Below are 18,274 nucleotides of genomic sequence, written 5' to 3'. Positions count from 1 at the left end.
CTCCTCTTTCTTGCTTAATTTCATGGCTTTACTGTTAAGTTGGTGGTGGGTAGCAAAGGTGGTTGAAGCTCAAGTTCAGTGCATGAAAGTGACGGATGCTTTTAACAGTACACAGTTAGTGGTATATTTACAGAGACTAAAACCAGATATACAGGCTAAAAGTTACATGCGACCATAAAGATCACGTGCATGTAACGTGTTTTATTGTTTGTGCTGGGCTAATACATTAATAAAAGCGATATTAATTATGGTGTGTATGAAGGTGGAGGGGGTATGTTTGGTGTGGATAAGAAGGTAGGCATGAATGGGATGGGTTTTGTTTTGGGAATTGATTACTATGATAGATGGGGGAAGCCCCTTTTTCTTATTTTTTATAATTACCATGCAATTGCAGACTCCTCTACTAGGGTCCTATATGATATTAAGGTTGTAAATAAGATGGGATATACTTCGAGTTTAGTTTTATTAAAGTTCAGTTAATATTTAAATTAGATAAATTTGATTCGAACTTGATTTTGTTGAAGCATGTTGAAGTTGCATGGCTGGTTGCTGGTTCACGTGCATGGATCGTTCTAGCTGCAGGTGTAGCTGATATATGCTCTTGGAGTTGCAACAGTTAGGTTGTTAGTCAGTTAGAGTTCCTGTTAGAGTAGTCAATTGGAATTCTTGTTAAAGTTCTTGTAACTGTGGTGGCTATATAATGCATGTAAAGGATGATGTTAATAATAAGAAAGAAAGTGTTTACTTCTGAATGGAATTTGCTTAGTACAAGAGCTTCAAGCTCTCTCAACATGGTATCATTTGCTACTACATCCTAAGGTGTGCTTTCACTGTTCGTGCTGCAATGGATCAAAGTGTTTCTTCTACAGCCACATCAATGGAGTTCTCATCAAGAAACACCAAAGTGTTCACCAACAAAAGGGTGAATGTGGTTCTTGATGAAACGAATTTCCTGCTCTGGAAACAACAAGTGTTACTCACTGTAAGAAGCCACCGTCTTTAGCGAATGTTGAATGGAACGATGCTGCCTCCTTTAGAAATGGTGGTTGGTGAAGAAGGAGTTGCAGTTGTCAATGAAGAACATAAAGAGTTCTTGGCTCAAGACAGTGTGTTGGCTTCTTGGTTGTTGTCAATGGTCAGTCCCCACTTACTTCCTCAGTTTGTTGGTGCTGAAACATCTACTCAGGTATGGAACAAAGTCTTGCAATTCTTTGCTAATCGTTCTGCCACTGCTATTATGAGCTTACATTACAAGCTCCAATCCCTCAAGAAAGGAGGAGACACCATGAGAATTTACCTCATAAAAGTAAAAGAGGTTGCTGATGCATTGAACTCTTGTGGAAGTCTAGTGTCAGTATCTGAACATGTTGCGAGCATTCTTAAAGGCCTTACAAGGGAATATCAGCCCTTCATAGAAGTCATATCTACTATGTGTGACACGTTGTCACTTGACAACATCTTTACAATGTTTGTCGATGCTGAAACTCAGCTTGAAGGGTTCGATTATCAACCTGATTCTCTATCTGTCAGTGCTAATCTTGCACAAGGGAGGGTTGAGTCTGCCTCTCACAAGAACCGGGAAAAACAATAGTTTCAATCAAACCATTCATCAAATTTTAAAATCAAAATATTTTTTTATTTCAAAATTTGTGAATTTTTTTTTGAAAAATCTTGGGTTTTTGATGAAATTAGTTGTAGAATCTAGTTTATACACATTATATAATCAATGTCCGATATAAAGTTAAACCTAGAACTAATTAAAACTAGTCCCAAGTTCAAGATTAATAAAATAGTAGTTTTTAGAAAAATACCTTGAAGATTTTCGGATTTGAGAGGAATGTGATTATTTTTTCACGAATTTGATGATTCCAACAGGTTTAGAAGTTGAAGAACAGTTGGATTCCGACTAGATTTTGTTGATTTTAAGCAAAAACGAGAGTAGGGGTTGAGAGAAGGTAAACGGCGACAAAGAGTTTTTAAGGGTTTTTGACAAAATAAAGAATTTTAGGGATTATATGCCTAAAACCCGAAGAATGCAACGGTGCAACTTCAAAGAATGCATCGGTGCACCTTCATAGTGTATCGATGCATATTCAAGGGATGCATCGATACACTTTTATAGTGTATCGATGCATAGAACACAAAAATGTTAAAATCCGTTTTTAAATATTCAAAATGATAAATTAATTAGCTCTAGTGGTATTGGCAACTCAAAGATCGAAAATTAACAATGTTCAATCAATCAAATCTATCCTTAAATTTTATTAAACATATAATTAATTTTCACTAAGAATCATAAACTCCCCCTAACTATTAGCAAAGAATGTAATCAAAAATATTATTTTTATAAGCATTTTTCATGAATAATTAAAAATGCTAAAATTATTTTAAACACTAAGTCAAGGTAGGTTGGTCAAACCTAATTCTCTCCCAAGTGTCCAAAATCTTTCTTTATCTAAAGGTTTTGTAAAGATATCTGCTAATTGATGCAAATTATCAACATATTCTAGAACTATATCTCCTTTTGTGACATGATCTCTAATGAAATGATGTCTAATTTCAATATGCTTAGTTCTAGAGTGTTGGATGGGATTTTTAGTGAGACAAATAGCACTAGTATTGTCACACTTAATAGGTATGGTACTAACTTCAATTCCATAATCTAAAAGTTGTTGTTTCATCCATAAATGTGCACAACAACTACCGGCTGAAATGTATTCCGCTTCAGTGATAGATAATGCAACACAATTTTGTTTCTTTGAAAACCATGAAATCAGCATATTTCCTAGGAATTAACAAGTACTAGAGGTACTTTTCCTATCTATTTTGTATCCTCCATAATCCGCATCAGAGAAGGCATGCAAGCTAAAGTTAGAGTCTCTAGGATACCAAAATCCTAAACTAGGAGTGTTCTTAAGGTATCTAAAGATTCTCTTAACGGCTAGTAGATGTGATTCCTTAGGAAAAGATTGAAATCTAACACATAAGCAAACACTAAACATAATGTTCGATCTACTTGCGGTTAGATATAGCAAAGAACCAATCATTGACCTATATAATTTAACATCCACACTTTTACCTCCTTCATCTTTGTCAAGCTTTGTTGATGAACTTATTGGAGTGGTATGAGGTTTCCCATTTTCCAATCCAAATGTTTTGAGCATATCCTTGACGTATTTTGCTTTATTGATGAAGATGTCATCTTTTCTTTGCTTGATTTGGAGTCCCAAGAAAAATGAGAGCTCCCCCATCATGCTCATCTCAAATTCACTATGCATTAGCTTAGAAAATTCTTGGCAAAGAGCATCATTAGTAGAACCAAATATTATATCATCAACATAAATTTGAACTACTAATAAATCTTTACCTTTATGCGTAAAAACAATGTAGTGTCAACCTTCCCTTTTGAAAAACCTTTTTTAATTAAAAAGTTTGACAGTCTTTCATACCAAGCTCTAGGAGCTTGTTTTAAACAATAAAGTGCTTTTGGCAATTTAAAAACATGATCTGGAAATTTTGAATCTTCAAAACCAGGAGGTTGTTCCACATACACTTCTTATTTTATAAAACCATTTAAAAATGCACTTTTAACATCCATTTGATATAATTTAAATTCATTGAAACATGCAAATGCTAATAACATTCTAATTGCTTCCATCCTAGCTACGGGAGCGTATGTTTCATCATAGTTTATGCCCTCTTCTTGAGTATATCCTTGAGCAACAAGTCTAGCCTTGTTCCTTACTATATTACCACTTTCATCAAGCTTATTCCTAAATACACATCTAGTACCTATAGTAGATTTATTACTAGGCCTTTCAACTAATGTTCATACTTTACTTCTCTAAAATTGATTTAATTCTTCTTGCATAACCATAATCCAATTTTCATCATCTAATGCTTCTTTGATATTCTTAGGCTCTATGCATGAAATAAATGCAACGTAATTACATATATTTCTAAGAGAAGATCGAGTTGTCACCCCTTTGGATGGATCACCTATTATCTCATCATCCTTGACATAGTTGTATTCTCTTGGGTAAGAGACTTTCCTTTCTTAAATGGTTGGATTCTCGAGAACATCGTGAGTTTCCTCATATTTCGTTTATTCCTTTGATGATGGTTCTCTAATGTCATGTCTAACATCATTTGCTTTTATAATACCTACGTCATCATCGACACAAGAATCCTTCCTCGGAAGGGGATTATCATCGAAAACAACATGTATAGACTCTTCTATAACTAAAGTTTTTTATTAAAAACCCGATAAACTTTAGAATTTAAGGAATAACCCAAAAAAATTCCTTCATCACTTTTAGCATCAAATTTGCCAAGATTTTTTTTACCGTTGTTTAAAACAAAACATTTACATCCAAAATGATCAAAATAACTAATGTTAGGCTTTTTATTTTTGAAAAGTTCATATGGAGTTTTCTTTAAAATTGGCCTAATTATTACTCAGTTTATAACATAACAAGCGGTATTTGTGGCTTTCGCCCAAAAATATTTTGGCAAATTGTTTTCACAAAGCATGGTTCTAACCATTTTTTCTAAAGTTCAATTTTCCTCTCAACAACTCTATTTTGTTGAGGGGTTCTTGGTGCTAAAAAATTATGGTTAATACCATTAGAATTAAAAAAATCAGTAAATCCAAGATTTTCAAATTCAGTATCATGATCACTCCTAACACTAGTTATAGAGTAACTTTTTTCGTTTTGGATTACTTTTGAAAACGTGATGAATTTTTCTAATGCTTCATCTTTAGTACTTAAAAATAGAACCCCAAGTATATCTAGAATAGTCATCTACCAATACAAAACAATATTGTTTTCCACCTAAGCTAATAGTCCTAATTGGACCAAAAAGATCTAAATGGATCAATTATAATACTCTACTAGTTGATAAATCATTAATGGACTTAAAGGAAGCTCTTTGATGTTTTCCTTTACCACAAGCATCACATATTTTATTTTTATCAAATTTTAGTTTTGGCAATCCTCTTACTAAATCTCCTTGAATTAGTCTTTATAAAACACTCATTCTAGTGTGTCTCAGTCTCCTATGACATAACCAACTATCATGTTCATCCTTAGTAACTAGGCATAACATTGTCATATTAATGGAGTCTAGATGCACCATGTAAATGTTTCTTATTCTATGACCAATAAGCATAATCCGATTAGATGCAATGTCAACAATTTTACAACCATTTGTCTTAAATAAGACATTGTATCCTTTATCGCAAAATTGACTAATACTCAAAAGATTATGCTTTAACCCATTCACATATACAACAACTTTAATTTGTATGGAAGAGATATTACCTATAGTACCTATATCTTCAATGTGACATTTTGAATTATCACCAAAAGTCATCTTTCCTCCATTTTTATCATTAAGCTCGATGAACTGGCTCTCTTCTCCAGTCATATATCTCGAGCATCCACTATCAAGGTACCATGAGTTTGAACTTGTTTCTCGTGCCTTGTAGCAATGAACATTTCCCTACAAACATAGATTAATTTTTTATTTTTGGTACCCAAATTCTTTTGGGTCCATATTCATTAGTCTCCAAGATTCTAGTCCCCTTGGGTATCCACTTGTGTAGGACATCCTTATCTTTAGTAGTAATGAGTTCTTTAGGAACCCATATACTTCTAACGATTTTTTCATTAGAGGTTCTTAGGGGACCTCTATGATTGTATTTTTTAAAACTTTTCTATCAAAGTTGGATTTTGAACTTTCTCTATTTTCAAAATGTTTTGTTCCAACTTTATCAAAAGAAGCTTTAAGATCATCAATTTTCTTTTGATGATCATCATTCACTCTTGAAATTAGGTTATACAAATTAGTATTTTTCTTTCCAAATTCATCTAATTTAATTTGCAATTCTTTGACCTTACTTTCAAGATCAATGTTGGTCTTGGATATGAGATTATTTTCATTTTTCAATTTTAAAATATCATTTTTGTATTTTAAAAATAATTTCTCATAATCCGAAGCCAACCCAGTGTATTCCTCTAACAGTTCATCAAAAGAATAATCTTCGAAATTAAATGAGCTAGAGGTTACCTGAGAATCCTCCCCGAAAGCCATCAATCACAAGTTTGTTACTTATTGTTCCTCTTCATCAGAGGCTTCACCATCGCTCCATGTAGCCACGTGTACCTTATGCTTCTTCTTGGATTGACCATTTTTCTTTAATTGTGGGCAATCGTATTTGACATGCCTGAGCTTTTTGCATTCGTAGTAAATAATAGGGTCATTCTCTTTTGGTTCATTCTTGAAGCCTTTACTACGTTTGAATTTTCTTCCTCTATTGGGCTTCATTAGTTTTCTGAACCTTTTGACAAATAATGGCATTTCCTCGTCATTCTCATCTTCATCAGAATCACTCTCATCTTTTGTGGATTTGAGAGTAACTCCAACGTTCTTCTTCTTCTCCGTCTCTTTCTTTGGACCATCCCTTTTCTCGAGGTCTAGCTCATCTTGAAGCATCATTTCATGCGTGAGGAGAGAACCAATAAGCTCATCGAGGGTCAAGGATTTTAAGTTTTTAGCCTCGATAATCACCGTCTTCTTTGATTGCCAGGATTTTAGAAGAGAGTAAACTAACTTCCTCACAAGCTTCTCGTTTGGAATGATTTCTCCATATGATTTGAGACCATTGACAATTGTGAAAAATCCATCCGTCATAGATTTGATATCTTCATCCGGTTTCATCCTGAAATTTTCATAGCTATGAGTTAGAAGACTAATTTTAGATTCTTTTACCTCGTTTGTGTCTTCATGAGTGACTTGTAGTTTATCCCATATCTCCTTGGAGGTTGTAAAAGATGAAACTCTCCTGTATTCATCTGGTCTAAGAGCACACAATATGATATGGATAGCATTTGAGTTGAGCTAGAACATTCTTGTCTATCCTTTACTCCACAATCTTGAATGAGTGTAAGGTATGATGTATCATTCTTCTATGATATTCCATGCTCCCATGTCACTTGCATGAATGAAGTATCTCATTCTATTCTTCCAATAAGTGTAATTAGCTCCATTGAAGAAAGGAGGCTTGTTGACGGGCATAGAATCAAGATCGAAGTCGAAGTTTGAAGTGGAGGCCATTGATGACTTGAATATCGATATAACTCTTCCCGAATCAACTCAAGAGGTGATTAAACCTTCAAATGAGTGAGGCTATGATACTAATTGTTGAGTTAATCGATCGATGAATCGGCCAAGAGGGGGTAAATTGACAATTAAAATTTTGGTGAAGCTTTTGCAGAAAATAGAAAATATTTGCACAGCGATTTAGAGTGGTTCGACTTTCTCAACCAAAGTCTACGTCCACTACGTTAGCTATCCACTCTAAGGATTTTCCAAAATATTCACTAATGTGTTCTTTATTTTGAGGACAAAGAGTAACCTTACAACTCCCTCAAGAATTATACCCCAAATTCTTGAGAACATTCTCTCCCAAAGAGAAGAATACAAATTTCGCAAACTTACAGAAAAACCTCACAAGACAATATGTTTGCACAATTCTAGAATAAAGAAATAACACTCAAGAATGAATACAATTGAGTACAAGTAGTGTTCTTGAAAGCAAAATGAATATTGAATGGAAAATAGGCTTGAATTTGCTTAAACTTGATGTTTAAGGCTTTCTCTTTTTTCTCTCACAATTGTTGTTTCTTGTTGTTGATCAATAGCTCCTAAGCTTGTTTAAATACACCTTGAATCACTTCTAAACATTGGGGATCATTGGTGAAGTTAATAGAGACGTTATTGTGTAATTATCATTTAAAAATCTGGTTGGGAGCGTATGTGCATCGGTACACCTGAAGGATGCATCGGAACATATGTGTAAAATTCAAATATTTTGACCGTTATAAGACCTAGTGCATCGATACACTTGGGGTGCATCGGTACACTAATTACATTCGATGTTTCAAAAGATCCATGAGTGCATCGATGCATGGTATGTGTATCGGTGCATAAAATACATTCAATGTTTCAATAAAATCAAGAGTGCATCGATGTATGGTTGTGCATCGGTACACAAAATGCATTCGAAATAGGGTGTGCATTGATACATCCAAGAGTGCATCGGTACATCCTTATATAAAATTAATTTTTGGCTCGATTTTGGTTCGAAATACTTTGTAAAAATTGTTTCAAAAATATTTTAAGTTGAAAACACAATTTTACACTTTAGTAAGGATTGCAATTGACCTTGAGTAATATTTTTTATATTCGAATATTTTAATCAAATATACTTTAGAAACGATTATAAAATCTTAAAATTTAATAACACTTAATTTGTTATATCGAAACATCAAAATGTTTTCAACACTAGTAGACTCGACACAGAAATGGTGTGGCTGAAGTACAGGCTTCCATGGCTTTTTCCACAACGTCAGAGATCTGGCACAAAAGACTTGATCATCCTGCTTATGATACCCTTGTTAAAATTTGCAAACAAATCGATGTAAAAACATTTCATGATCTTAATAAGAAATGTGTTGCTTGTCATTTGGGTAAAAGCTACAAGTTGCCATTTCCTCGATCAGACAATGTATATAATGAACCATTCTAGCTTGTTTATTCTGATATATGGAGACCTCCACATATTTCATCTAATGGTTTTATATTTTATATTCATTTGTTGATGCTGCCACTCGGTTTACGTGGTTATACTTGCTAAAGACAAAAACTGAGGCTGTAACTGTATTTCAGTTGTTCTAGAAGCTGATTGCTACATAATTCAGGGGAATAATTAAAGCTCTACAAACCAAATGGGGAGGAGAGTTTCGACCTCTGACAGATGAATTAAGCAAAGCTGAAGTTGTTCATCGCCTCACTTATCCCCACACTTCTTAATAGAATGGAGTGGTGGAACGAAAGCACATACACCTTGTTGAAATGGCTCTAGTTCTGCTTGCTCAAGCCTCCATGCCCATTAAGTTCTGGTCCTATAACATCCATACCACTGTACATCTCATTAATAGATTGCCATCAAAGGTGTTACATGATAAATCTCCATTTGAGATGATGTATGGAAAAAAAACTAGATTATAGTAGGTTGAGGGTGTTTGGATGCAGATATTTTCCACATCTAAGACCATTCTTGCATTACAAGCTTGAATTTAGGTCCCAGTATGTACTTTCTTAGGATACAGTACGCAACATAAAGGGGTTCAGTGTTTAGCAAGAAATGAGCGTATTTATGTTTCCAGACATGTGGTATTTAATGAAGATATCTTTTCTTTTGCAGATAGTTTTGGTAGAAGTCCTGCTGCAGTCTCGAGTGGGAAGCCATCTCGATCGCTTGAGCTGGTCACTGATGTCACAAGGTTTAAGCCTTCACAACCTGAAAACAATAGATTGTCCTCAGGTGCCAGCAGCAACAGTTCACCAGGTAGCTTGCAAATTACAAGTGTTAGTCGTGATATGGAGGAAACTAAGGTTGCCCTTGAGGTTCCTACAGTCGATACCTATGGAGGTGAAGAACATGAAATATACTCATAACAACATGTGAAAAACTCAGCCATAAATGGTGGTACTGAAGTTGAGGCAAGTCATGGCAACACTCACCCTATGATAACTCAGAGCAAATGTGGGGTGTTTAAACCCAAAGCATATATAGGATCTGTTGGTGATGATATTCATGAAATGTGTATGAAGTACTTAAGTCTTCAGATTGGAAGGTAACAGTTTATGAGGAATACAATGCTCTACAACGCAATGAGACTTAGGAACTCACTAAGTTACCAGAAGAAATGAAGGTGGTAGGCTGTAAATGGTTATTCAGGATCAAGAGAAACCTTGATGGCTCGATCCACCGTTACAAGGCACAGTTAGTCGCTAAAGGATTCTCACAGATTCTTAGTTATGACTTTAGAGACATATTCAACCCTGTAGTTAAGTTCAACACCTTGAATATCATTCTTTCATTAGCAGTGACCAACAACTGGACCCTAAGACAAGTAGATGTGAACAATGCCTTCTTGAATGGTGATCTTCAGGAGGTGGTCTTCATGCAACAACCACCAGGTTTCGAACAAACTACTCCTAATGGAAGTAAACTGGTTTGTTGTTTGAAAAAGACACTATACGGTTTGAGGTAGCCACCCAGGAGTTGGCATACCAAGCTGCGAGACAACTTGTTGAGTATTGGCTTTAAAGAATCACCAGCTGATGTGTTATTATTTATCAAGAAAGAGGGTCTGCACTACATATACTTGCTGGTATATGTTGATGATATCATCATCACAGGCCACTCGAGTGTTGAAGTGGATGAAGTAGCTCGATTGCTGAGTGACAAGTTCTCACTGAAGGACTTAGGTCAACTCTCGTACTTTCTGGGCATTGAAGTCAAACGAATTAGTGAGTATTTGACACTGTCTCAAAAGAAAATTGTCATGGAACTCCTTGAGAAAGCTAACATGTTGAAAGCCACTACAACATCAACTCCCATGGTAGCAGCCACCAAGTTGCGTTGTGATGATGGAGATCCTGTTGCTGATGCTCATTATTATCGCATCATTGTTGGAGGACTGTTGTATGTGTTCTATACAAGGCCTTATATTGTTTTTTGTAAACAAAGTTTCTCATTTCATGCATGCTCCACGACAGTCACATATGGTTGCAATTAAACGAATCTTGCGATATTTGGTTAATACAGTGAACTTTGGTCTGGTGTTCATTGCTGTTGGAACTGGTGTGAAGGTGGTTGCCTTTGCATATGCAGATTGGGGTGGTAACCTTGATGATAGAAGATTAGTGTTTGGACATAGTGTGTTTGTTGGCAACAATCTATTTGCCTGGAGCTTGAAGAAGCAGAAGTCTGTATCTCATTCTACAATGGAAGCTGAGTACAAGAGTGTTGCTGACAATGCTACAGATGTGGTCTGGGTTGGATCCTTTCTTACAGAACTTGGTGTCTGTCAGAAAGAAGAGCATGTCATATGGTGCGACAACACTAGTGATGTGGCTATGAGCGCAAACCTTATTTATCATGCTCACACTAAACATGTTGACCTTGACATACACTTTGTGCGCGAGAAGGTTGCAGCAAAACAAATGCGAGTCAATTATGTGCCTGCTGCTCATCAGATTGTTGATGGACAAACTAAGCCATTGGCTCGAAATGCATTTGAAGAATTTCGTGCAAAGTTGTGTGTGAAGCTGTGCTGAGAAGCAGGAGAGGAGAGAAAGCAGGAAGAATGTTGAAGTTGCATGGCTGGTTGCTGGTTCACGTGCATGGATCATTCTAGTTACAGGTGTAGCTGATATCTGCTCTTGGAGTTGCAACAGTTACGTTGTTAGTCAGTTAGAGTTCCTATTAGAGTAGTCAGTTGGAATTCTTGTTAAAGTTCTTGTAACCGTGGTGGCTATATAATGCATGTAAAGGATGATGTTAATAATAAGAAAGAAAGAGTTTACTTCTGAATGGAATTTGCTTAGTACAAGAGCTTCAAGCTCTCTCAACAAATTTCAACTCAAATTTTTAACGAATAAAAATGAATGTGTAAATAATTAATTAAAATAAAATAAAATATGAACACAACATAAACACAAATGTACACTTTGGTATAAATTAATGTGTAAAAGAATAACTAGTTTAAACAAAACACGAATACAATAAGAACACAAATATATCACCAAAATTAAATTACTAAGACAAACACTACAATATGAACTAAAAACATTACATGAACTCAACGCGGAAAATAACTAAAATATAATACATAATATAGTGTGAATACATAAATATATATGATAATAATAATAATAATAAATTATTAACATTTGCATCAATTGAGGTGATAAATATAAACGTGTATACTTTAATAACTCATTATCGAAGAGCTGTTGAGATTATCAACGGAATTGATTCAAATGATAAGCAACTTGATATTGCTTAAACAGATCTCGAGTTCAAGAATTTTTATATACAAAAATTCTCATTGAAAGACTCACCCACCATAATCAAGTGTTCGATCTTGAGAACATAAGGACAACAACCAAAAATAGCTGTTGGGCTTAAGCCCCATAGTCCACTTGCCCTTAACCCTTTCCATCCAAAATAATCGCTTCAATTAGGGAAGTAATACAATCCAAAACAGTTCGGACTTGGTCGTTAAAAGAAAAGCGGCGGTGTTATGAACTTGGAAGCACCGATGGATTCTAACTCACAGAATCCAGGCAACGCGTTAACTGACACGCGCTTCTCCGATCTTAATCCGCCTCTCTCTGAACCCGTAATCGTAGCCTTGTCTCAAGCTGGCTTTAATTTCTGTACCCCAGTCCAAGCCGCCACCATCCCGCTGCTATGTAGCTTCAAGGACGTAGCTGTGGACGCCGCCACCGGCTCTGGAAAAACCCTTGCTTTCCTTATCCCTATCGTAGAGATTCTTCGTCGTTCCTCGTCTCCTCCCAAACGTCACCAGGTTCTTCCTATTCACTGAACAATTTTTTTTTTGCGCTGCCTTGTAATTCGTTTGTATTATTTCTGCTGAGAATGGACGGGGAAATTGTTATATGAAATGAAGAAGGAGAAAGCTTCTTTGTCTCAACCGCCCTCTTCTAAATGATAAAACAATCACTTCTATTTGATGCTTGGAATTTGCTTATTTCATGTTTTGAATTTTCCGCAGGTCATAGGTATAGTTATATCACCTACAAGGGAGCTTTCATCTTAAATATATAATGTAGCTCAGCCTTTCATTTCGGCCGTATCTAATGTAAAGTCCATGCTTCTTGTCGGAGGTGCTATGGTAAAAGCGGATATAAAGAAAATCGAGGAGGAAGGAGCCAATCTACTGATTGGCACACCTGGTAGACTGTATGACATAATGGACCGGATGGATGTCTTGGATTTTCGTAGCCTTGAGGTTGTTATTCTTATTAAATTGTTAGTTTGTTTTATCCTCACTATCTAATGTCAAAGGCTCAAAAGGCTAGAAAGAAAAGTTTCCGTATATTACAGCCGCGAAATACAAATTGCCTAGAATCGTAGAATGTTAAGTTCGTCCATCACAGGTTTGGTTACTAAATGAAAACATGAGTATCTTTTATGCTATTCTTTTCATACACTCCATGCATTTATTTGTTTCCTTTTGGTTGGTGCAGATTCTGATTCTAGATGAGGCTGATAGGCTTCTGGATATGGGATTCCAGAAGCAAATAAACTATATTATATCTCACTTGCCCAAGCTTCGAAGAACTGGTCTTTTCTCGGCTACTCAAACAGAGGCGGTTGAGGAGCTATCTAAAGCAGGATTGAGTAATCCAGTGAGGATTTAAGTTAGAGCTGAGACAAAGCCACTAAACAATTCAGCTTCATCCGAGCAATTAGCTTCATCAAAAACGCCTTCAGGCCTTCACCTTGAGGTACACTAAACTTTCATCTATTTCTGATTACCCTTAATTGATTGAATATTTTGGCTTTGCTGGTATGTTATTCTACGTTATCCTTTAGTCACAACTTCATTTATAAGACGACCATGTTTGCATGTTTTAAAACAATTTTCTTTTTAGCAGCTCAAATCGTATTGGAGTTTTCAGTTACTTATGAGTTTGTTTTATTTTCATTCTGCAGTATTTGGAATGTGATGCAGATAAGAAAGCATCACAGCTTGTTGATCTCCTCATAAAAAACAAATAAAATAAAGTTATAGTGTAAGTTATACATGAAGATTTCCCTTATGGTATTCATTTTTCAAAAATGGAAATTAGGTTTTGTTGGTTATCAAATGATTTATTTACTTATGCAGGTATTTCATGACTTGTGCTTGTGTTGATTATTGGGGAGTTGTTCTCCCGCGTCTCACTGCTTTGAAGGGATTCTCATTAATTTGCTTTACATGGAAAGATGAAGCAGGTAAAATAATACAGTGTCAGTATAGCTTGTCCATTAATAATTTGGAAATACGTGAACTGATTATTTGTATTCTGACGTATTTACTCTTTTTCTGATCTATAGACTGCAAGGGAGAAAGCATTAGCTTCATTAACCTCTCTTTCAAGTGGCATTCTTCTATGTACAGATGTTGCAGCACGTGGGCTGGACATTCCTGGTGTTGATTGTATAGTACAGGTTGCTTAATAACTGAAAGTCATTTTAGTTTTAGTGTTTTACTAATAAATACCTATTTAGAAATTTCAATTGAGGAAGATTCATTAACTTTAGACTTTTTTTTTGAGTGTCTGATAGATGATTCTTGTCTGTGGCTTATGTTCTTGTTTCTTTTTGTAGTATGATCCCCTCAAGATCCAAATGTATTTATTCACAGAGTTGGGCGAACTGCTCGTTTAGGTAGACAAGGAAGTGCCATTGTTTTTCTATTACCTAAGGTGCATTGTGTGAACAAATATTTCCTTGTTTGGTTGTGTTTTCTTGTAATTTTATATTTTCTGATTTGGATTTTTTATGTCGTTCTCTGTGCTTTTTCCACCATTTTAATAAAGTTGATCAAAGTTGGGGCACTTTTGCAGGAGGAAGCTTATGTAGAATTTTTGCGCATAAGAAGGGTTCCTCTTCAAGAAAGGAAATGTGTTGATGATGTTGATGATGTTGTTCCTCAGGTAAAGAAATGTGTATTTTGATAACATCTTTGCCCCATGTACTGTATTATCATTTCTTCATCAATTTTTTTTTCTTTCTAAAACTTGTTTTAGATGCGGTCTGCTGCAATGAAAGACCGTGATATCGTGGAGAAAGGTCTTAGAGCATTTGTTTCGTTTATCCGAGCTTACAAAGAGCATCACTGCTCTTATATATTCAGGTTCTAACTTTGGTTTGCCATTTTAGTCTGTTGCTGCCTGTCTTCTTCCCTCTCTTTGTTTAAATTAATAGTATTTGTCATCCAACAGATGGAAAGAACTTGAAATTGGGAAGTTAGGCACAGGATTTGGTCTATTGCAGCTCCCTTCTATGCCTGAGGTGAAGCACCATTCACTTTCCACCGAGGGTTTCACTCCGGTCGTGAACATCAATATGGAGGATATCAAGTATAAGTAAGAACTCTTTAGAATCTCCCAACTATGCCTTATTGATAGTTAACTAATGGTTTGATTAGAAAATCTGACAAATTGCACTTTTGATCAATGTTCCAACAACGCTAAGCTCGACATTTACCTGTTGAACTTTTGGCATGTAGTCCAACCCTTTTTTCTGAAATATTCTAGTTGCTAATTATGGTGATTATGTAGGGATAAATCTCGTGGGAAACAGAGGAAGAAAATTTTGAAAGCAAAGAAAGGAGAGCAACAAGAACCAAAACCCCATAAGAAGACTAAAAATGCCTCAAATGGTGAGGCCCCCATCATGAGGAAGAAAACAGCTAAACAGAGACGAGCTTCCCAAACAGTTGAAGATGAAGAAGAATTGACCAGGGAATATCGACTGCTAAAAAAATTGAAAAAGGGGGCTATTGATGAAACTGAGTTTGCAGAGTTGACGGGAATTGAAGATTTAGTTTGAACTGTAATGTACTTTTACATATTTTGAGTATTATCTTTATGGTAAAGTATATTAATGGTCACTGAACATTTCTTAAGTTTGCATTTAGGTCCTTTAATTTTTAAAACTTGCAATACAGTCCCTCAATATTTATTCCGTTTGCAATATGGTCTCCCAACTTAAACCACCGTTAGAAATTAGGGTAAATTATATAAAAGGTTATTGAACTTTTCAGACACTTGAATTTAGGTCTCCTAGCTTTTAAAATTTGCAAAACAGTCTTCAATTTTATTCTAAACCCCAATTTCCAAAGTAATTTAATTTCATTCTAAATCCTAAATTCTAAAATAATTTAATTAAATTAAATTATGTCAGATTTATTATTATTTAATTTCATCTTATTTCATGTGATACGTATTTTTTATATAAATATAATAGTATAATTCTTATCTGTTGAAGAAATTTTTTTAATTAAAAAAAGTAGTTAGGATATAGAAGAGGTTTAAAATAATTCGAATTTTAAATTTATAAAATGTTAGTTTGACTTATAAATAAAAGTGTAAACTACTAGGTTGACAACTTAACTATCTAGCCCTTTTTACTTTTGTCATCGATCTTTTAAATTTATCAATTATACAACATAATTATTTAACTGTTTTAACTAAGCCACTAGTCGTTACCAATTGATACAAATGATGAAGTGGCAGTTAAAAGGAATTGACATTATTTTACATTCAGTCTTTATTATTTATATAATCAATTTGGTCCTAAATTAAATAGAATTCAATAAATTAATCATTTAATTAGGATCTGACATGTGTTGGCACATGATCATGACACGTGTCATTGGTGACACTTGTCACCACCTAATTATTTATATATGCTATCAATTTGGTCCTAAATTAAATAAAATTTAATAAATTAATCATTTAACCAGAATCTGACATGTGTCAACACATGATCATAATATATGTTATTGGTGACACATGTCACCACCTAATTAGAAGAAAATTAAGTTACAAAGAAGTAAAATTTGGGTCTTGGGCAAACTCAAACCTGAGTCACGCAAATGAAAGATACAGGGTGGAGCCACTAAGCTAACACCATCGTTTGTGTTAAGAGATATACAATAATACATATATTAATAGTATGGCCAATGCCAGAAAAAAAAGAATATAATGGAAAATGGAAATAATGAGATTTGAACTTCGGCAAAAATTTGAAAGCAATAAATGATGAGAAAATATTATATTTTTTATAATAAAAATATTATATTTAATAAATTGTTTGATAGATTTAATATATTTTTTAAATATTAGTTGATACAATATTTTAAAAGAATAAATTTAAGATTTATATATTTTTAAACTAAATTTAATAATTATATTTTTCATATTTATAATTCATGATTATATATATAATCTTAAGTTGAGTATTTCTAATATAATTAATAATTTTAATTTCTTATTAAAAATAAAATATTCAAAAAATATAAATGATTCATACATTAATATATGAATATATTTTTTTTATTTATACATCTAAATATAAATATACATTTATATAAATATATTTTTATTCGTATATTGAAATATTTTGATTAAAATATAAACATATTTTAAATACTAGTTTATACAAGAAAAATAAAATATATCAAAAATATAAATGATTCATACATTTAAATATAAATTAAATCATTTATATTTTCTATGCATCTATATTTAATAAGAAAATAAAATTATTGGGGGACTGTTTTGCAAGTTTTAAAAGTTGGGGACCTAAATTCAAGTGCCTGAAAAGTTCAATGACCGTTTATATAATTTACCCTAATTTTCTAACAGTGATTTAAGTTGGGGGACCTTATTGCAAACGGAATAAATATTGGGGGATTGTATTGCAAGTTTTAAAAGTTAGGGGACCTAAATGCAAGCTTCAGAAATATTCAGTGACCATTACTATACTTTACCCTTATCTTTATCATAGTTTATTTAATATATTGATTAGAAATTTAACATTTTGATTTAGACATTGTTGCTAATGTATTTTTTTTTTGAAAAATAGACGTTAGTTGATTTTATATTTGTGAAAAAAAATTACTAGTTATATATTAGATGTTTCACAGAAAACAAATTCCGTAAAATGAATTATATAGTCTAAAAAACAAATTTCGAAAATTATTTTACGGTGTTCGGATGATGTATGTAAACCTTTTACATTAGTTGGTAATCTTTTTAAAATATTATTTCTAAAATTTAATAAATAAAAATATTAATAATATTATATTTTATTAAAATAATTTTTTATATAGTAATTTTTTATTAAAATATGAATATTACATTATTAATTATATTAATTACTTATTAAATTAAAAATATTATTATAATATTAAAAATGATAATATTAAAATAAAATATTATATTATTAAAATTATTAATAATAAATTTTAATAATTATTATTTCATTAAAATGGTACTAAGATACTATATTAATATTAAATATATAAAATAATATTATTTTAAGTATTTATGTTTGAAGTGAAAATTTCGAAAAACAACTTAAAAAAAATAAATTCGTAAGTTATTTTCTAAAAAATATAAAAAAAAATTATTGACCAGAAAAATAAATTAAATTGACCATTTATTTTTCATCAACCAACCACTAAAAAATGAGAAATATGTTTTCTAAAAAGGTAATTACAGGAAACAACCGTACCCTTCGTTTTATGAAACTTTTTATAAGTTTAAGGTTTTGATTTATTTATCTTGAATATTTAACGCAGTTGATTTAATTATTCCGACTAAAATGGCAATA

The 18,274-nt window shown here is 33.3% G+C and overlaps 1 pseudogene; it reads left to right on the top strand.

The window, feature by feature from the left end:
- The first annotated feature begins 12,127 nt into the window (after window positions 1–12,127).
- LOC120202099 lies at window positions 12,128–15,484 on the top strand (annotated as a pseudogene).
- The last annotated feature ends 2,790 nt before the right edge of the window (window positions 15,485–18,274 follow it).

Source organism: Hibiscus syriacus, unplaced genomic scaffold (assembly GCF_006381635.1).
Source record: "Hibiscus syriacus cultivar Baekdansim isolate YM2019G1 unplaced genomic scaffold, ASM638163v2 tig00008146_pilon, whole genome shotgun sequence".
NCBI classification, from domain to species: domain Eukaryota; kingdom Viridiplantae; phylum Streptophyta; class Magnoliopsida; order Malvales; family Malvaceae; genus Hibiscus; species Hibiscus syriacus.
The sequence above is the reverse complement of the archived record's forward strand: the minus strand, read 5'-3'. Positions and strand labels throughout refer to the sequence as shown.